The sequence below is a fragment of the Chinchilla lanigera genome, unplaced genomic scaffold (assembly GCF_000276665.1).
Source record: "Chinchilla lanigera isolate Chin_1 unplaced genomic scaffold, ChiLan1.0 scaffold00015, whole genome shotgun sequence".
Taxonomy (NCBI): domain Eukaryota; kingdom Metazoa; phylum Chordata; class Mammalia; order Rodentia; family Chinchillidae; genus Chinchilla; species Chinchilla lanigera.
In genome coordinates, this window is record NW_004955416.1 from 9,176,637 (window position 1) to 9,198,147 (window position 21,511).

At 41.3% G+C, this 21,511-nt stretch overlaps 2 protein-coding genes across 6 annotated transcripts in view; one reads left to right on the forward strand and one right to left on the reverse strand.

Annotated features, from left to right (window-relative positions):
* Window positions 1-6,947, reverse strand: part of Znf106 (zinc finger protein 106) — a 64,772-nt gene extending 57,825 nt beyond the window's left edge. For 2 of the 3 annotated variants that reach the window (XM_013512461.1, XM_013512460.1), the window contains exons 1-2: window positions 6,805-6,944; window positions 106-232 (exon numbers count right to left, since the gene is read on the reverse strand). The gene's annotated coding sequence lies outside the window, so the exon portion shown is untranslated. Of the gene's footprint in view, window positions 1-105; window positions 233-6,804 lie in introns of all 3 variants that reach the window. The other variant, XM_005381333.2, reaches the window with a different exon arrangement.
* A 7,539-nt stretch (window positions 6,948-14,486) lies between these two features.
* Snap23 (synaptosomal-associated protein, 23kDa) overlaps window positions 14,487-21,511 on the forward strand; it is a 33,981-nt gene continuing 26,956 nt past the window's right edge. The window contains exon 1 of one of the 3 annotated variants that reach the window (XM_005381344.2): window positions 14,487-14,581. The gene's annotated coding sequence lies outside the window, so the exon portion shown is untranslated. The remainder of the gene's footprint in view (window positions 14,582-21,511) is intronic. The other 2 variants (XM_013512571.1, XM_013512570.1) reach the window with 2 other exon arrangements.

Sequence of the window (21,511 nt, forward strand, 5' to 3'; positions counted from 1 at the left end):
AAAAAAAAAAAAAAATTAATATAAACCTCCCTGCTGCCAAGTATTATAGCATGTTTATTCTTTTGATTCTCATGTCTTAACATTTACTTCAAGTTTACTACTTACATGTGATATTTTGCTATTTCATCCAATATTTATTGAGCACTTAGCACTATTCGGGCCGGGGCTGGTGAACAAGGCATGTTCAGTAATGTTTTATATTCTGCTTCAAGTTGTTGACCATGAAAGCAAACTAGAAACAAAAAAACTTAGAATCAATAAATTCAGTGAAAAAGTGTAACTTTTTGGCACAAGAAACAGTTATTATAGAATTGTTATATTTTTACTCAGTTGAACTAAGTATTAACATAAAGCATGGAGCAGAGAAAGAAAAGAAACATAGTTTATATTTTCTTTCTTTCATTTCTTTTTGGTTTTTTTTAACTCTGAGCCTTGATGTGCTAGGCAAGCACTCTACCACTGAAATATATCCTCATCCCTTTTGAAACTTTATTTAAAAATGAGTCTCAACTAAGTTGCCCAGGATGGCCTCAAACTTCTGATCCTGCTGCCTCGGCCTCCTCACTGACAGGCTTTACAACATTCCACCATGCCTGGAACAGACTGTTTTTCTAATTAAAAAAGCCAAAGATGTCAATTTTTATTAAATAAAGAAATAAAGTGGCAGGGGCTGGGAGTGTAGCTCAATGGTACAGTGTGTGCTTAGTATGTACAGGCCCTGAGTTCAACATCCAGCATGAAAAAAATAAGGAAATAAAGCTAGATACATAATAAAAAATACTCTAGCTAGGCGTAGTAGCACACACCTATAATCCCAGCACTTGGAAGGCTGAGGCCGGAAGAATACCCTGAGTTAAAAGCTAGCTGGGGCTATGTAGTCAGTTCAAGGTTAGCCTCAACTACCACTGCATTCAGCTAAGGTTGTTTTAACAACATTACACAGGATGTAGCCAGGCACAGCAGCACATGCCTGTAATCCCAGGACTCCGGAGGCTGAGGTAGGAAGATCACCATCAATTTAAGGCCAGCCTGGACTATACAGTGAGTTTAAGTCTACCTTGAACCACATGGCAAGACCTTGTTTTTCAAAAAAAAATAAGAACCACTTATTCTTATTTTAAGTATACTAGGAGTGAAGAGGAGGAAGGGAAGGGAAGAAGATGTAAAAAGAATCAAGATGTGATATGTACAGGTACCAACTCCCCATAATGAATGTAATCATTATGTGCAGCAAGTGTATACTAATAAAATTTTTAAATATACTCGGTGAAAATATATATATATATACTCGGTGAAAAATCAACCCCAAATAATATATTTCTCTCCTGTCTCCATTCTTTTTCTCTTTTTTCCAGTACTGGGAGTGAGCTATATTATCAGTCCTTTTTTATTTTTACTTTCCTGAGATTTTAAGATCAGGTCTCACCAAGTTACCAAGGTTGGACTCAAAACTTGTGCCTCAGCCTCCCAGATGCTGGGATCACAAGGGTGTGCCACCACCACAGGCCTGCCTCAAAACACCTTCTGTTCATCATTTTATCCCCATTTCTTAGTACGCCATCTGGTATAGATTAAGTATTCCACATTTGTTGAGTAAATGAATACAATTAAGATGTTTGGAATAGAAACATAATAAACACTGTAACATAACCTTCCACTGTTTTTTTTTTTTTTTTTTTTGGCTATACTGCTATGATGCTTACATATACAACTGGTAGAATTCACCCTGAAGATATATACATATATAGAATATTTCTATAGTGATACCCAAGAAACTGTAACAGTCACTGACTTCAGTAAAAGAACTAAGGGCTTGGGGTTGGAATAGATTTATTTTTCATCAAAGAGCCTTGTGTACTTTCTAAGATTTAAGCAATTCAGATTGTTTTTAAAACTACCACCAAAACAAAACCACACCTACTTTTTAAAATCCAATTTAAAAAAAAAAATCTAAGGACTAAGACTTTTCTGAGACTCCAAAAGTCAAAAGGAATGACTTCCATGTATTTTGAACTTTTAGAACTGTTAGTTACAGATACCATACTACACAGATCTAGTCAACTGATACTCAAAAAATATAACCTTACTAGATACTACTTGAAAGAGATACAAAGAAAGTACAAATAGCATCCATATAGCAATTTATAGTTACAAAGCATGATGGAAAAAGCACAGACCTTGGATTCAGACAAAAATACTTCATAGGTCTACTATTCTGAGTAAATGTTAATCTCCCCTAACTTCAAATTTCTCTTTTATAAAAAGGAAACAGTTGTTGTAGATTCAGCTTTTTAAAAAATAGCAATTTCTTGTGCAGAGCTTTGTCATTTTAAAGATAATCATTTATATTTTGTATAGGTAATTCTTGTAGTTTCTGAATTCTAAAGATAGAAAGGGTTTACAGCCAGTTTCAAACAGAAATGTGCAATTTAATGAAGCTAGACTCACCACCTGAACCCACTAATCCTTCTCAGTACTGTATCTCTAACAGTGGGCATACTACAGTACAGAGGATGGCCATTATCCCCAGGGTTTAATCTGAATCCAATCAAATGTTTCACTTTCACTTCCAGTTTGTAATAGCAATCTAAATGATTTCACCAGGCTCAGTCGGTAACTAGAAAACCTACCAGGTCTCTTCAAATGAGTCATGAGAGAAAAGAAAAATGAGGGAAAACAGGTAAGTGTTCTAGATTAAAAGAAACTTCTGGGAGGCTAAAGCAGAAGAATTAACTCAAGTTCGAGGCCAGCCTACACTATATGGAATTCAAGGCTAGCCTGAGCTACATAGTGAGACAGTCTCCAAAAAGAAAAAAAATTTTTTAACTAGATGAAAAGCAACTTCAAAACACATTAATAAATGCAAATTGGGTTTGGCGGCTTACACCTGTCCCAGCAACTCAGGAGTCTGATGTGGAAGGATCTCAAGCTTGAGCCTAGTTTGGCAATTCAGCGAGACCCTGTCTCAAAACAGTTAAAGTCCTGGGGATATAAATCAGTGCAAAGGCTCCGGGTTCAATACCCAGAATTGGAAAAAAAAGGGAAAAAAGCAACATGTAGCCTTCTATCAGAAACAGAATAAAAAATCTTTAGTTAGCACTGTGGCTCTCCCTATAGTCCTCGCTACTCAGGAGATTAAGACCGGAAGACCCTAAGTGGGACACTTATTGAGACACTGTCTCGTAAGAAAATTTTACAAAAGGGCTGGCTGGGGACACAGCTTGGAGGTAGAGAGCCCCTAGGCTCAATTCCCAGTACCAAAAAGAGAAAAAAAAAAGAGGAAGTGGGACAGTTTGGAAAAATTTTAACAAGGAACTGGATAATACAGTACAGAGGAATTACTATGGTGCACTGTTGTGGGGACTACTTATCCCTGTATCTCCAGGGTGAACTGGTCCTGAGAACGAGGTGCCTTTTATTGAGCAAGAAACTAGGGCATAGCTAGATTTAACCAGTCCTCTAATGGGTGGATACAAAACGTTTTAGCAAGGGTAATCAAAGGATTATCCTTTTCCATTTGTAATCCGAGACACACCTGTAATCCCAGCACTCAAGAGGCTGAGACAGGAGACTCGTAAACTCAAGGTTAAACAAATCATTGTGTCCTCAATGCATTCTAATCAAAGAATGTCCTTCTCCACACACTGTGATTATGCAGGAAGATATTTAAAAGCTCAAGAATAAAAGCAATACATATTACAGAAAAATACTCAGATTTTAAAAATCTGAGTAATAGATTTGCAGGCATTCAATGTACTACTTTATCTACTTTTCTGGTTCTTTTACATGTTTTACAATAAAAAGTAAAATAAAAAGCCTTATGGGGAAAAGTATCCATCCCCTTATTTCCCAACCACCACCATCTCCAGCCATTTATATATTCTTCCAAAGATATTATTTTTAAAAAATATTTTATTGTATTATAAAAATAGCCTAGTGGTATTAAATGCATTCACAATGCTGTGCTACCATCAGTATGTACCTCCATAACTATTTTTATCTTGTGAAATTAAAACTGGAGCCATTAAACAATAAATCCAATTAATCCTATTTCCCCCTCTCCAGCCTCTGCAACCAGCATTCTTTTATTTCTGATTTTGATTACCTTTCAGATACTTTGTGCCCTCATATGCCATATATCACATATATACCATATTTATTTTTTATATATATATTCAATATTAGCACATACAGATCTGCCTCACTTTAAAAACTGCATAAATGTGTGATATATTTAACCAGTCCTCTACTGATGAACACCTGGGAATTCATACCTGATAGTCTTTCAAATTAAAAAAAAAACAACTGAAATTGCCTTTAAGCTTTCAATTAGTGAGTCTGCATGCTTAATAATATGCAATTAAAGTACTCACATGTAACTTGTCTGTACAGGTGCTCTTATTCACTGGGTACTCAAATTAATCCTAGACTTCCCAACTAAATCACTTCAATTACAAAACACAATAGGAATAATTCTCACTGAGCTACCAGCCATGATGGCACATGCCTGTAATCCCAGCACTAGGGAAGCTGAGACAGGAGGATTGCTGTGAGATCAAATTCCTGCACATCCTTGCAAGCCATTATGAAAAATTCTCTTTAAAAACCATCCATATGCTGGGTGTGGTGGCACACACCTATAATCCCAGCATTTGGGAGGCTAAGGCAGGAGGATTGTTTCAAGTTCAAGACCAACCTGGGCTACAAAGTGAGCTCACAGCTGGCCTGAACTGCATAGTGAGACCCCATCTCAAAAAGACAAAAAATAAAAACCATCCACAGTCCAGGCAAGGTAGCACATGCCTGTAACCTCAGTACTAGGGAGGTGGAGGCAGGAAGATCTCTGTGAGTTCCAGGCCAGGCTCCACTACATAGTCAGTTCAAGGCCAGTCTGAACTACAAAGCCAGATCCTGTCTCAAAAAAAATAAAACAAGACAAACAAACAAACAACAACAACAATCCATTGCTAAATGGTAGACCACTTGCCTCACCTGTACAAGACCCTGAGATTGGGCCAGGAATATAGCTCAGTGGTGTCATGCCTGCCTGGCAAGCATGAGGTCCTGAGTTTGACTCCTGGTACCAAAAAAAAAATTTTTTTTAAAAGACCCTGGGATTCATCCCCAGACCCAGAAAAACAATTGAATAAATTGCTCTATTTAAAGGCATACACTGGGCATGTTGGTGCACACTTGTAATCCCAGCACTTTTGGGTCCCAAATTCTGGCAAAGCCTAGGTAATTTAGTAAAACTGTGTTAAAAAAAAAAAAAAAAGGCTGAGGATATAGTTCATTATGAAGGCCCTGGGGTTCAATCCTCAGCAGGGAGGAAGATCCTACCATTTTCTAGTCTAGAGCTAACTCTAGAAACTGTAACTAACAGAGTTAGCTTTCCCAGTAAAAATTCTAATACCTAACAGTATAACAAGAAAAAGATGAGCTTTGGGATCATATTAATGCCAATTACACTATCAAGGTTAGCTTAAGTTAATTACCATCAGAACCTCAGCCATCTCATCTGAAATGTGCTGCAAACACCACCTGACATTACAACATACCTCAATTTTTTGTGACACACCTGAGTGTATTTGGCACAAATGGAGCAGGTACTAAGTAAATCCCAGTTGAATATGAATATTATCTTCCACTGTTTCATTATTGGCAAAACTTGAAAACAGAACTTAAAACAAATTTTATGATTTTGCTTTGTTTTGGGTTTTTTGTTTTGCTTTGTTTTGTTTTTTGAGACAGGGTCTGGCTTTGTAGTTCAGGCTGGCCTTGAGCTCACTCTGTAGCCCAGGCTGGTCTCGAACTCACTTTGTAGCCCAGGCTGGTCTCGAACTCGAAACGATCCTCCTGCCTCAGCCTCCCAAGTGCTGGGATTACAGGCGTGTGCCACTACGCCCGCCTGTTTTGGTTTTTTGAAACAGGGTCCCACTATGTAGTTCAAGCTGGCCTTGAATTCGCAGCAATTTTCCTGCCTCAGCTTCCCCACCGCTCCGCAAATGCTGAGATTACAGGCGTATACCACCATGCCCAGCTGTACTTCTAATGGGAGTCAGAATAGTACTAAGCTCTTAGTAAGTACTCAAAAGTTATGTGTGGTTTGAACCAACTCGGTATAAATTATGGTGGTTAAAGTGCACATTTACTAGGTAAAAGAAGAACGTCCTTAACTAGGATGGCAGTGCCGAACTGCTAAAAGCTATGGAAATCTCAAACTTTACAAGATGCCTTGCTCTTACTCTCAAAGACGAATGAACGGACCAGACTGTGGGGGAGGGCGATGCAAAGCATTTCCGCTCCATAATTATGCACCGAGGGTATATTAAACAGTAAAAGGACACAAAGTAAGCACCTCGTTATTAGTTGCTGTTACTAAGACACCTCCCACTGGGAGAATCGACCAAAGGAAAAGAACGGAGGCTGTCAGTCAGAAGAGGCCGAAAGCTGTCTCTGGCCCGATCCCCCTAAACCTTTCGCACCAGCATCTAGGGCCTCCTCCCTAAACACAGGACGACAGGAGGCTGCGGCCTCCCCTAAAGGTCAGGCAAGGCTTTGGACCACGTTTCCTTCCGGGGCTCAGAGCACAGTCGGGACGCCCCCCACGAGAACCCGTACCCTGAAGCCAGGAGCACCGTCTGCCCATAGGCCCGCTCGGGCTTCAGGAGAGGTGGAGACAGGGCGGTCCCGGAGCCGCAGCCGGCAGGGCAGCCACCCGGCCACGTCCTGCAGCCCCATCGCCCCCGAAGGCAGACCCCCAGGACCCTCAGGCTCAGCGCAGGGCGCTTCCCCGAGACTCACGTTCACAGCCGACCCCTCTCAATCCATCAGGCCGCCATGGGCCCGGCAAGGGAGCTCCCCGGCGTCCCAGACGCCCAGCTCCCTTTAGGGTCCCGCGGCCCGCTCCGGACCGGCTCCCCGCCGGGCACCGCTGCCGCCAGCACGCAGGCGCACAGCGCCGGCGTCCCGCTCTTCCCCCGGCCCTCTCAATAATCGAGCTTTATTTAAACACGAGCGTGAACAACGGACACAGCGGGTAAGGCTTTACTCAGAACCGAGACCCAGGGGCAAGACCAGCTTGTAGGTCAATCAGTCTGCGCCACCAACCTCGCTGAGCTTTTTGCGTTCTCTCTTCTCGTTCTGGGCCTCCCACCATAAGCAGTGGCAACTGTTTCAGCTAAATTCCCAAGCCATTCCTACCTGTGAAACAGCCAAATTTAATGGAAGGGGCAGGAGCTTTAGGAAAGACGCAATTCAAATCTGAGCCTCGCTACTCCAGTTTGTAACTTTAGGCAAATAACATGTTTTCTTGGACCCTCAGTTTTCTGAGTTAAAACTATTAGCGACACCCGGCGCGGTGGCGCACACCCGTAATCTCAGCACTCCACAGGCTGAGGTGGACAGATCGTTTCGAGTTTGAGGTCAGCCTGGGCTACATAGTGAGCTCAAAGCCAGCCTGAACTACATAGGGAGACCGTGTCTCAAAAAACAAAACAAAACAAAACAAAACAAATTGCTAGAGAAATATCTCACAGTATTGCTAAGATTAAATGAGACTCCTTCTCTCCAAGGGTTAGTGCTGAGGGGTTGGGGGAGTGTGCTCCAAGCTCCCCAATACGTATTTTTTAGGATCTTGCTGTGTGGTCCAGGTAGGCTTGAATTTATGATCCTCCTGCCTCACCCTCCTAAATCCAAGGATTACAGGTGTGCTGCACCACTTTAGCTTCCACATTTATTATATTTTTCAATTTTTTGAAGGGGTGAGTTTTGGTTTGTTTTGAGACAGGCTCTTGCTATGTAGTTCAGGCTGTCCTTGAACCCACTGTATAGCCTAGGCTGGCCTCAGACTCATGGCAATCCTCCTGCCTCAGCCTGCTAAGTGCTGAGATTATAGGCGTGTGCCACCATGCCTCGTTTATAATTTTTAAATTTTAAATAAGAAGCAAGATGTATCATGTACAAGAAAAAGATATATCATGTACAGGTACAAATTCTCTATGATGAACGTTATCATTATGTATATCTAAAATGTACAAATTTTTAATGCAAAAATAAAATCTTTTTAAAAAGATTAAATGGGGTAGTATAGGTCAAGTGTTTATCCATAAATGTGAACATTCCATCAATATTAATGGTTATATTATAATCCATATCCAAAATTAAACAGGCCATACTCATTCCCTGGGATCCTTATTATAATAACTAAGACTAGTCAGATAAACAAAATTACAGTAACTTTGATAATAACGTAAAGTGCTACTCCTTCCATATAGGTAATTTAAACTATAACATCTCCATATAGTGAGACCTTCAATGCCCCAAATTGAAATAAACTGCTATTTTCTAGAGGTTTAGCAAACTTCTAATTTTGTATTTGTGACATCACAAGTACTTGAAACATTCAGGTTCTATGCTATACTGCTCATTCTTCTCTCCTTTAAAAACATACATGAGCCAGGTTTGGTGGCACATGCCTGTAATCCCAGCACTTGGAAAGCTGAGGAAGGAGGATTGCCATGAGTTTGAGGCCAGCCTGGGTTACATAATGAGTTCAAGGCCAGCCTAAATTACAGAACGAGACTCTGTCTCAAAAAAATAAATAAAAACATACACGAGCCTGGTATGGTGGCACATGCCTGTAATCTCAACACTGGCAGGAATGAGATAGGATTAGGGCATGGCAAAAGCTGGCTGGGGCAGTAGGTGTGACCTGTTAACTATAAGAGGCTGCGCACATAGCAGAACAGTTCCCAAAGCCCCGCATGTGAACTTTTTTCAAGAACTCAGGTGGGTTTTCGATAAGATGGCGAAAACCTGACATCAGCCTAAGGAATGTGATCCTAGCACTGCCTCTCAGGATCTGTATATAGAAGTTCTTTTGAGTTTCCTTGAGATTTGGACAGCATAAAAGAAAGGCAGCCCTGAGGAATGGGGTTGTCCTAACATTCCACGGTAGCCCATGCTGTGTTTCCCCAGACAGTGTCTACTTTTAGCTTTACTCTCCCTCTTTTCTCAGCGCTCTCTTTACTCAGCCCAAGCTCACTCTTCAGAGCTAGTTTCTCCCCAGCTCTTCACTTTTACTTTCTCAAACTTGGCCACTGCTTTTTGCTCACTTTGTTCAGTTCTTTGTTTGAGACAAGAACAACCTGGAATCCAGCTCCAGAAGGAGAGGCAAGCAATCCAGAACCTATAATATATAGTTGGCAGGCCACTTCTAGAAGTAGGCTACCCAATAAAAGGAGGACCACCAGTTCAAGGCCAGCCTGAACTATGAAGTGAGGCTCTGTCTCAACAAAACCAAACCAAACCATGGAACTGTTTATTCTATAATATCTGGCCCATACACCACAGAAAAGTATACAGAAGACCAAGGTCGACACTGGTGAGCTCCAAGATTACTTTAAATCAGGATTTTTCACTCTTAAAATATTGTACTGACTTTTTTTTTTTTTTTTGTACCAGGTATCAAATGTAGGACCTTGTGCTTGCCAGGCAGGCTCTTGTGCTGCTGAGCTATATCCCCAGACCCTTGTACTGACATTTTAGAGCATGTAATTCTTTGTTGTCAGGGCCCGCCCTTGCATTTGAAGATGTTTAGTAGCATCCCTGGTGGCTAGATGTGAATAATACTCCAGACCACCCTTGCTTTCATCACAATAATAAAAAAGTATATCTAGATTAAATTATGCAAAATGTCTCCTGGAGCCAGGTATGATAGCTCATGCCTGTAATCCCAGTACTGGGGAGGCTGAGGCAGGAGAATCATTGCAAGTTGAGACCAGATTCTGCTACAAAGGGAGCTCAAGGCCAGCCTGAACTGCACAGTGAGTCCATGTCTTAAAAAGACAAAAAGAAAATGTCTTCTGGAAGGCAACACTCCCTGATGTAGACCCATAAAATTATATCCAACCTCACATGAACTCAACCATACATATTCTTCATCTCTGGCTTCAGGAAGTGATTACTGGATAAGGGAACTATACAAACTGGTCTGTTCATGTCTAACAATCTTTTTTTTTTCCCTAGAATTGAACCTGTTGTAGTCAGAGTTTGCAAGAACAGACAAATACAGGACACACAAATTATAGGATTATTTTATTATAGTCACCCAAGAATCATATATAAAGAGTGCAGGAAATCTGTCTACACACTAAAGACCAAAAGAATCCAGCTGAGGGCCTGGATCCCACAGCAATGTCCTACATGAGTCCAGCTGAAGAGCTAGAGCCCTTGACAATGCCCCCAACGAGTCAAACTGGAGGCTGAGAGCCCACGACAATGTCTCATGCAGGCCTCTTTCAAGGATCTGCACTGGGAAGGCCCAAAGGTCAGTGGTGGAAGCTAGAAAGTCTGTGCTAGTGTGATGAAGGATCTGTGTCAGCAGGCTGAGGGATCTGCAGTGGAGCCAGGAAGCAACACTCAAAGCAAGAACCAGAGCTCCCCTGAAAGGTACCATAGCCATCCTCAGCGACCACGAGGTCCCAAGGTCCTCTGATGATGAGAACGACTGAGTTTATATCAGGAAAGCCAGTGCGACAAGCTTCTCCAGGACATTGAACAGTGTACCATCTTCCCCTCCAGAGCCGGGAAATGGTGCTCAAACTCATGACCAGAGCTCCCCCAAAGTGAACCATAGCCATTCTCAATGACAACAAAGTCCTGAGCTCCTTCAACAATAAGAACAGCCTCATTATCCTCCAGGAGAACCAACAGTTCCCTAACAACTTTGAAACTTCTTCCTCTCCGGTTCTGCCTCTTATGCTGCCAGCAACAATCCTCAAGTGAGTCTCCCAGCACCCAGCACCATGCTGGTTCAGTTCAGCTGGGTGTTACAAGTTGACTACCAGTTGTCAAGCCACCCCAGAACCCAAGGCCTTCACATTGAGTTAACTTCCCCAGGGTCTCACTAAATCTTAAATTGCCCAGGGTGGATTGCACCACCACATCCAGCTTTTTTTTTCTTTGACACGGTCTTACTGCCTCAGCCTACAAAATGTTAAAATTACCTGTGTATGCCACCAGGCCCCCATCATTTCTGCTATTTATTTTTGCAGTACTGGGGATTGAACCCAGAAGCTTCACACTGAGCTACATCCCCAGCTCTTTTTCTGTTTTTGAGGCAGTGTCATGCTAAGTCACTAAATTGCCCAGACTGGGCTGGGATGATGCTGGGTCCTCTTGCCTCAACTTCCTAGAATTCTGGGTTTACAGGTGTGTACCACCATACGCAGCTCATTTCTACCAATTTTAAATAAGACTTTGTTGGGAGCCACTGGAGCTGAGTCATATGTGTGAGGGCAGGACAGAACCAGAGTGCCTCAAGCAGTCAAGCTACCTCAGTATTGAAAAAAGCATCCTGCCTGGACAATTACAGTCTTTATTCGCTAGGCAACAGTACCACTCCTGATACCAATTTTGCAAGAGTATAAAATAAACACCCCTACTGTTGAAGTCAGTCCTTTTCCCATCAGGTAAGAGGTAACTCCACCTGACCCAGTTCTTGTCTCTTGTCTTTATTTTTCTCATACCCACTGTCATTTCTCTCCATGGTACAACAAGAGACCAACGAGGTTCCCTACAGGACTTCACCACTGGTTACCAGTTCTACTAATCTCTGATCAACTAGAGATAGGAGATTAAGGTGAGGCAAACTACCTGAGAAAGTGGGCATGACTTGCCAATAATGGAGATCCAGGAAATGTGCAGAAAAACAGTTCCCAAAGCCCTGCACCTGGAGATCCATCAGAGAATATTAGCTTCAATTCTCAGGAGAACTTAAGGCAGTTCTTGATAGGACTAGACCTGACCTCAACTTGAGGGGTGGGAGATACAAAGGACTGTTGCTTTTGGCTCTTGGCCACTGTGTTCTCTCTTTTATGATGGTCCACTGTCATCCTCTAAAGCATACATCTTGAGCCAGGGCTATACCTCAGTGGTACAAGCATCTTCCTGGCAAGTGCAAGGTCCTGAGTTCAATTCCTGGTATATAAAAAAAAAAAGCGTACATCTTTTCCTACTTTTAAATGGTCCACACTCACTCTGCAGAGTATGTTTCTTTCTCCACCTTTAATAAATGCAAAACATCACTATCTTTTATGCTTGTTTGGTCCAATTCTTTGTTCAGGACAAGAAGTACCTAGGGAAAAAAAATCTCCAGGAGGAGTTCCCAGAACCCTAGAACCAGGTAGCAAACTTGTTCCGTCACTTTCCACAATACTTTAAAGCTTCTCACATTCCGTAAAACTCCCAACATCAACTTCATTTTTCATCAGTGGATGATCTCCTATTTCACAGAGAATACAAGTCATCAAATGAGAACTTCCTTTATTTTCTATTGCTAAACATACAAACTTGCAAATGCTTCCTCTTACTGTAAAGAACAGTGTATTTAGTTAGCTTATGAGTGAGGCAGCTAGCTAAGGGTAGGGCCTGAGATAGAGTTGAGTAATCAGCCATCCTGATGGGACTCGGAATAAGGAACAGTGAACTATAGGACCTCAGAGCAAGGATGAACTTCCTCACGCAACATGGAATGCAGTACCCTCCTTACAAAAGGGAAATATAGCCACTCCCTACTGAGCTCCTGAGTTTTGAGGATTTAAAAATACGATGAAAAAGCAAATTTTCCCCTAAAATTCCAGTTTCCTTTAAAGCCTACATACAGAGAAACTGGTTTGGAAGCCTGAGTTCCAACTGGTATTTTAAATCCACCTGTGATATGAAACCTCTGAACAAGCAAGCAATTCTTGTGCTGTGCTTATCTATAATTAGAGATGGGTTGAGGAGTTACCAGCCATCCACTGAGGATACCTCCTGGAAATCAAGAGCTATTCTTATTTCCAATAAGACTCTCCTAATCTTTTTTTGTTGTTGTTCCGATGTTGTAAGACCATGAACTCTGCAATTTGACATCTAACAGGTTGGGAGGTTTTTGCTTTTTTTTAACCATCACATTAGTATAGTTGAGGAAGTATTTCCTTTCTCTCTCTCTCTCTCATCTTTTTTCCCAAGACCATTTCTCCCTCTTGTGCTCTGAACTGCCTCTACTCTTACCCTCTGGAGACCTTATCTATTGAGTATCCTTTCTTTCTTTTTGATGTACCGGGGCTTGAATTCCTGTAGGAAGCACTCTACCACTGAACTATATCCTGAGCCATGTCTTTCCTTTCTTTAATTCAACTTTAAAAAATTTTTTGGTACCAGGAATTGAACTTAGGACCTTGTGCTTGCCAGGCAGGTGCCATGCCCCTGAGCTATATCCCCAGCCCATAATTCGACTTTTTTGTTCGTTATATCTTCCCTATCATGTTTATCCTTTCTTAATTCTATCAAAAATATAGACGTCAAAAAAAAAAACTTTGACCGTCATCATTCTCTCTCTCTCTTCCTTGTGAAGGCCAAAATTTCCAGAAACATTCTATAACTTGTCCTCGTTTCCACATTTAAGCTAGTGCACCCTAGTTTGCAAGCCAATCATTTTCCTAAACAGCTCTCAGCAGCATTACCAATGACCTCTGTGTTATTAGATTCAAAAGACTTTTTCAGCCTTCCTCCTCTTTGATCCCTTAGGAATAGACTACCCTCCCTCCAATACGCACACCATTTCCAGGATTTTAAATTCTTAGATATGTGTGGAAGAGATGCCCGAATAAGTAGTTTAAAATAGTTATCCGCCTGCTTAAAACCCACCTTTTCCCACTCTTCGGTGCTGGGGATTGAACTCAGCATGCTCTACCACTGAGCTACAGCCCCCATCCCTCACATAATTTTACTTTGACGCGAGGTCTCACTGTGTTGCCCAGGCTGGTCTCTAACTCGCCATCTTCCTACCTAAACCTCCTAGTAGCTAGGACTATAGGCGTGAGCCATCACACTAGGCTCACCGCCAGCGTTCAAAAGCTCTTGTCTCCTACATTCAGGGCCTATAAGGAGCTCTACACCTCTAACAAAGATGCACTACAAGAAAGCTCCAGAAGGTACTATGCTGTTCTTTGCATAAGTTGTTCTTGCAGCCTGAAACACTATCTCCTTTCCTCCCGGACTTCCGGGGGTGGGGGGAGGACTGCTTATCTTTTAGTTCTAGAAAGTCATTTCCTCCCGTAAGCCTTACAGACACCCCTACTAATAAAATCTTGTCCACTATAAGCCGAAGGCTCTTTGGGTTTTCTACGTGCCAGGCACCGTATTTGCCCCACTATACTTTGTTTAGGTGTCTGTCTTCTAGTCTAGACAGATCAAAGACCTTGTAGGTCAGGACCTTGTAGTCGCCTTCTTTTCCTCAGCACAGTATCTGGCACATGGCTGCCTTCTGTAAACGTTTATTGCTTGTACACCGGGCAGGATGGGAATGTATGGAGTTAACGGGTGAGTTCCCAGGCTCTCCGCCTGCGTGGCAGGGCGATTTAAACCTCTCGCACGTGATTGGCTCCCACTGCAGAGGTGTGTCTGCGACCGCGGCGCAGGAGAAATGCGCAGGCGCGCAGGAATGATGCGCGCAGGCGCGATAAAGGCGCGGTGCCTGGTCTGGTCTCGAGTGTCCGAGCTGCAGCGGCCGGAGAGGAGTGGCCGGAACCTCTCGGTGAGCCGCCTGGAGTGGGGCTGAGGGAGCTGGTCTGGGGGAAGTGTAAGATACCATGAGGCAGAAGAATACGACTTTTGAAAAGTCTGGGCCGACGGGCAGTTGCGGGGGGTTCGGCCCACACTCGGCAATTGGGCCCGCGCTGGGACGCCGGACGCCGGAGACTGGAGGGGCCGGTGGGGGAAGTGTGGCGGGTGCTAGTTGCCGGACTCTTCCTGGAAACCGGAGATCAGTTCCCAGCCCCGCATTCCCCACCTCACGGTATGGTGTGGGCAGAATCCATAGACACTTGATGAGATAGTTGAAGGAATTGTTTGGAAAGAACCCTGAGGGTTCACGGCTTTGGGTAGTTCTTGCCCTCTAGGAAGTCCGTCCTCACCTTCCTGCTTCTCAGCAGACGCGCGAGGGATCAGCAAAAGAAGGAATTCTACAATTCAGGGTTGAAGTAGTGAGGAAGAAAAATACTGTAAAGTGCTGTTTCATTTCTTCTTCTTTTTTTGTCCTTAGTTATTAGTCACTACAATGTTAGGAAAGGCAGCTGATGGTAAAAGAAACCGAAAATATCAAAACTGAGAAAAGAAAGAGTTATCATTTTACCATTTGTTGTTAGTCATCTCCTAGGTTGAGAGTGGAAGAATACTGTGCCTGGGAGAGAGGAGTTTGGATACTGTATTTTCAGAGTTGTGAAAAATACAGTAGCTTTTTTTTTGTTTCCTGTAGTTGTGTTTTTTTTGTTTTTGTTTTTTTGTTTTTTTTTGTTTTGAGACAGGGTCTCACTCTGTGGTTTAGGCTGGGCTTGAACTCACTGCGAACCTCCCACATGCTGAGATTACAGGTGTGCGCCACCACACTTGGCTTCTGTTGCTTTTTTTTTTTTTTTTTTTTGTCTTTTTGATACAGAATCTCACTGTAAAGTTCAGGCTGGTCTCAAACTCACTTTGTAGCCCAGACTGGCCTTGAATGCGCAAAGATCCTCCTGCCTCAGCCTCCCAAGTGCTAGGATTACAGGCACGCACCGCCATGCCCCACCTGTTGCTTCTTAATAGCAGATATTTTAAGAATTGAGAGGAACCTACTTCATCTACCCTGCTGCCTTTGAAACTGATTTTCAGGCTGGGCTTGTTGGCACACTTCTGTAACAGCCGCTCTCTGGGAGGCTGAGGCAGGAGAATCAAAAGTTTGAGTCCCCCCACTATGATTTAGTGAGATCCTTTCTTAAAGTAAAACATTTTTTTACTGTAGCTCAGTATGAAGGCCCTAGATTCAATCTGCAGTAACACAAAATTAGTTAATTTTATTAAAACGTAGTTCTCCCTGGATGTGGTGGCACACACCTGTAATCCCAGCACTCGGGAGGCTGAGGCAGGAGGTTCCTGCGACTTCAAGGCCAGCCTGGGCTACAAAGTGAGTTCAAAGCTAGCCTGAATTGCATAGCAAAACCCTGTCTCAAAAAAAAAAAAAGACAAAAAACTGATTCTCAAATGTATGAGTAAAATATTAGTAGTACATACATGGCCTGGTAGAAATGGATTTTTTTTTTTTTTTTTTTGTGATGCTGGTGATTGAACCCAGGGCCTTCACACTGAGCTATATCTCCTGCCTTTTTAATTTTTTTGTTTTGAAACATTCGTGCTAAATTGCTAAGTTCCCCAAGCTGTGCTGAAACTTTCCATCCTCTTGCTTCAGCCTCCTGTAGCTCTGGGTCACCACGCCTGCCCCCACAGTTATGCCTGTAATGGAGTACCAGTAGCAAAATAAGGAAAACTAGTATTCCTGCCACTGCAAAGTTGATGCCTAAGATTTCGAATGATCACTTCTCATTCATTCTCTTGAAGCAATGAGAAGCGGGGCATGGTGGTACATACCTGTAATGCCGGCGTTTGGGAGGCTCAAGCAGGATTACCACGCAAGTTCAAGGCCTGCCTGAACTGCAAAGAGAGACCCTTTCTTAAAAAACAAAAAAGAAATAATGAGAACACGTTTGTATAATTAGTAGCAAATAAGAGAAACATCTTTTTTTTGATCCCTCGCCATGGTCCTGTGGCAGGTCATGTGAAAGTAAATGATCACATACCTTAGCCTGCAGGCTTTTTTTTGTTTGTTTGTTTTGTTGTTTTTGTTTTTTCTGGTTCTGGGAATCGAACTCATGACCTCAGGCTTTCCAGGCAAGCGCTTATACCACTGGCCAGCCTGCAGTTTTAAGTATTTATCAGTCTTGCTAGGTTGGAGTTTTTTTTTTTGTTTTTTTGTTTTTTTTTTTTTGAGTGTTTATATGTATGTGCCTTAGAAAATTGTTGCTATCTTGGTTCTAGAAACAGATGACTTTTTGTGCCATTATTTTCCTAACAGTATTCTTGTTTCCTTAAACAGTAGAAATTGTGTGTATATCTTGGTGTTTGTTTCTTAAACTCTGAATGAACTTACTTTATGTACATAAGCTTCCTTGACAAAAGGTCCTATCTTTTCTAATTTATTCAAAACAACATAGAACGAGAAAGAAAGCTCGCAAACAAAAACAGGCCTTATGCTTATGACACAACTGTTCTTCACTTATGAATCATACTGCCACATAATTTTGGCCATTTAGAATGCTGTCTGTTATTACTTTAACTTCAGTTGTTATTGTTTGATGTGCTGGGAATTGAACCCAAGCCTTAAGCATGAGAAGCACCCATCCTACCTTTAAGCTATACCTCCATCCCCAATTTTACTTCATACTTTAAATGTTTTCTTACATAGTGAAGTTCTATTGAAATCATGATTATGTATTTTATAGCTTTTTCTAGGACACATTATAATATATAATAGGCAAGTGTGTAAATTTCTCATGTATCAGCTAAAAATCATCTCATATTTTTGCTCTGCACTTTGCAAAATACTGTTTTGGACTTAATCTACTTATTTTTAATATAAAATGAAGATTAGACTAAAGACAATAAGATTCAATTCTGTGAGCCCTGGGATACTATTCATTGTTGTGGTCTAATTCCGATAAATTTATTTGGTTTCACCAGATGAATGAAAATTAGAAACCAAAAGCAAAAGAGGATGTTTGCTCTTTGGTACATTTATGAAATCAGCTTCCTTTCTCCCCCTCCTTCCAATAAGTTTGGTTTTTTTTTCTTCTTTGGCTGCTATATCTCACACACTCTAGAAATCTGCTTTTTAGCCATGTCTGCATTATGTATAAGGTGTGGTCAAAATATGTGGTGAATGTTTTTAAAAATGTTATTGAACTGGGTGTGATGGTACATGTCTGTAATCCCAGTACTCAGGAGGCTGAGGCAGGAGGATGGTTGCGAGTTTGAGACCAATCTGGGCTACAAAGTGAGCTCAACGCCAGCCTGAACTGCATAGCGAGACCCTGTCTCAAAAAGACAAAAAAAAAAAAAAGTTTTTATAATAACAGACATTGAAATCCCCTCAAAGTACATATTTAAAGTTGTACTTCCCCTCACTTAAAAAACACATATCACATCATTCTTGCCACTTGATGAAGACCTCTTTTGTGTTTTTAGTTGTGCTGTGACTACTATTTCCATGTCCTGAATCAGTTCAAAACATTTACCTTTCATGAGCATTTTGACTTTGGGAAAGAACCAGTAGTTGCATGGTGCTTGATCTGGTGAATAAGGTGGAAGAGGACACACCACAGTGGTTTTTATGAGCCTGCCTTTCCATTGATGGCCCTTGGCAACAACATTCATATTTTTGGTCACATCGCATAAAGACACTCATGAAAGAGGACTTCCAGAACTGCTTCACAAAGTGGCAAGAATGATGGGATAAGTATGTTCAAAACAAGGGAAATATTTTGAGGGGGATTAATGGCAATGTGTCTTATTCTTTTTTTTTTTTTTTTTTTTTTTTTTTTTTTTTTTTTTGGTTTTTTTTTCTGGTACTGGGAATTGAACTCATGACCTTGCACTTGCCAGGCAGGCGCTGTGCCACTGAGCTAAATCCCCAGCCCCAATGTTTCTTATTCTTAATACATTTTTAAATATAAGCATTCCCTATATGTTCCAGTCATAGTGTGGATATGTTGACTTTTTTTTTTTTGAGACAGGGTCTTGCTATGTAGTCCAGGCTGGCCTTGAAATTGTGGCAATCCTTCTGCCTTAGCCTCCTGAGTAATGGGATTACAAGCATGTGCCCCCATACCTGGTTTGCTTTTTCTTTTGAAATAGTCTTGCTAAATTGCTCAGGTTAGATTCTTGTTAATTTGCCTCAATCTGCCAGAGTGCTGGGATTACATGAGTGAACCATCATGTCCAATTTGTGTTGCCATTTATAATGTATGATGTTGCTTGCGTCCAGGAGTGCTAGATTTGTTATCCTAGTATCATATTTAGAAGAGCAGATGACAGGCACTAGTCTTTTGTTGTTGCGGTGGTGGTGGTGGGTAGAAGTGTGAAGCAGATGGATCCAGTACCTTCAACAATTAGAGGAAATGGGACTGTGGAGCCAGGAAACAGCATGTACTGTGCCTTTTTTTTTTTTTTTTTTTGGAGAAAGGTCATGTTGGGGATCAAACCTAGGGCCTTGTACATACTAGGCAAGTGTTCACCATTGAGCTATACTCCCATTTCTGTACCTTTTTAAATATTGGATATGGAAGAAGACTCCATTTGCATTTATTTTAAATTCACTGATGTTTTTGGTTTCACTTTAGGCTGTATTGTATTTAAACCACTGATTACTGAGTTTTTCTGGAATTACTTCATCTTGCTGATTTTCTTGAGTTCTGAAACATATTTAAAGTTGTTTTAAATTTATTTTGACAGTTTTGACTATTGAAATTACTTTAGATGGTCTCTTAGTGCTTATGAGATAAAATCTAAACTTCTTGGTATAGTATACAAAGCTCTTTCTAATCTAACTTTAGAATGCCCTTTAGAGCTACTCTGACCTCTACACACATATTCCTGCCAGATACCTGAGGCTGTCCACTGTGGCATTTCTTTGGAAGTCCAGAATGATAAATTTTTTAGAGTTGATTATACTTGAATTTTGACTTACACAAATCAAAATTAATTTTATTTTATTTATTTTTTAATTTTTTTGCAGCTAAGTATAAGCTCTGCCAGGAGCTCTATCACCAGACCCTGAGCTTTACTCCCCAGCCCCAAGATGTTTAGTAATTATGAAAATTGTAATAACTGGGACTACTCAGAAAGCTGAGGCAGGGGGATTACAAGTTCCAGGCCAGCTAGGACAACCATAGCAAGACCACAACCCAGAAAAAAAAAAAAATTATAACACCCATTATTGAACACCTTGTACTGGTACTGTTTTTTGGTGCAGGGGATTGAATCCAGGGCTTCCTGCATGCTAAAGACATTCTCTGTCACTGAGCTATACCCTCAATGCTTAAGCATTTTTCTAAATGCTTTGCACGGATTAACTCAATCCATACAACATTTGAAGTAAACATTATTATTTGATGAGAAAACTAAGCCACAGAGAAGTTCAATAATCAGTGGTTAGTATTTAAAGCCATTATGTTTCCAAATAATGGCCACTTAACTATTATATTGCCTTTTATATGAATAGGAATGCTAGTCTCCTAGTGTTCTGTGGAGGATACTCTTTTCCAGAGACCTGAATGCTTGTGTTCTTTATATGTGCTTTCAAAGGCCTAGCATCAGAATATTTGAGAAGCTAACCAGAAAGTATCTAAGTAAGCTAAGAGTGTGAATGGGGACACTGTTTCATGGAGTTGAAGCCTTGCATGCTAGCCCCACAGTTGGCATCTCCCAGGCATATAACTGTACACCTGCCAGATTGTTTGTATGTCTTTCCCAGGCAGATGGCCAACTTCCGGCTGTAGGACTTCTTTCTTATCTTCGGTATAGACAGAGATGATATCACTGGTTACAGTCACACCTACCTTTGGCTCCCCAGGATTATTCTTGGTTCACTTAGGTTAGAATTGTGAGGTTTTCAGGTTGACAAGGACTTTTCTAGGTGTTGGCTATTATAATTATTAAAGTATAATAGATACTTCTGTAAACCTAAGTGTAATTTTGGTCCATTTTGGTTTTTGTTCCTGATTTTAGTGGTTCTCTCCCATTCAGTATGATTTCTGTCCTGAATCATGTACTTTATTGTGCTTTGAAACCAAGATGTTTGTAAGAAGGGCTAAAGTTGATCAGCTAGAAGAAGGTAAAGGCCACTTGAGAGAGGAAGTAAAAGGAGGAACCAACCTATCCTTAGCATAAATGAGACTCATCTAAATGTCTTCAGGAAGAATTAAACTTCCTAATTAGAGCATAGTCTGTTTTTCTTGGCCTAAGCAAGAATATTTATAGTTTGTGCAGTTACTTCGCATGTGTCCACAGTAGGTGAGTAAGTATCTGGACATTTTTAACTCATTAGAAGTGGAATCTAGGAGCAAAAAAAAAAAATCCCTGCTGAGCAGTGACACATGCTTATAATTCCAGCTACTCCAGGAGGCTGAAGCAGGAGGATCACAAGTTCAAGGCTAGCCTGGACAATTTAGTGAGACCTTTCAAAAAAAAAGGCAAAAGCCGGGTGTGGGGGCGCATGCCTGTAATCCCAGCACTTGGGAGGCTGAGGCAGGAGAATCATTGTGAGTTCAAGGCCAGCCTGGGCTACTGAGTGAGCTTAAGGCCAGCCTGAACTGCATAGTGAGACCTTGTCCCAAAAATACAAAACAAAACAAAAAAAAGGCAAAATCCAACTATTTTGGCTCTGATTCTAAGTTCACATAGAGGCTTTCTGATTAGCTTCTCAAACACTCATACCAGAGGTCAGTACCTTATACAAAGAACCTAAGTGATACCATGAGTATAAACGCTTTGTTCATTTCATGAATCTTTGCTCTGTGCCAGGCTTTGTGCTAAGTAATTTATGTATATTAACTTACCTTATTTAATTTATTTAATTATTATTGAGACAGGGTCTTGC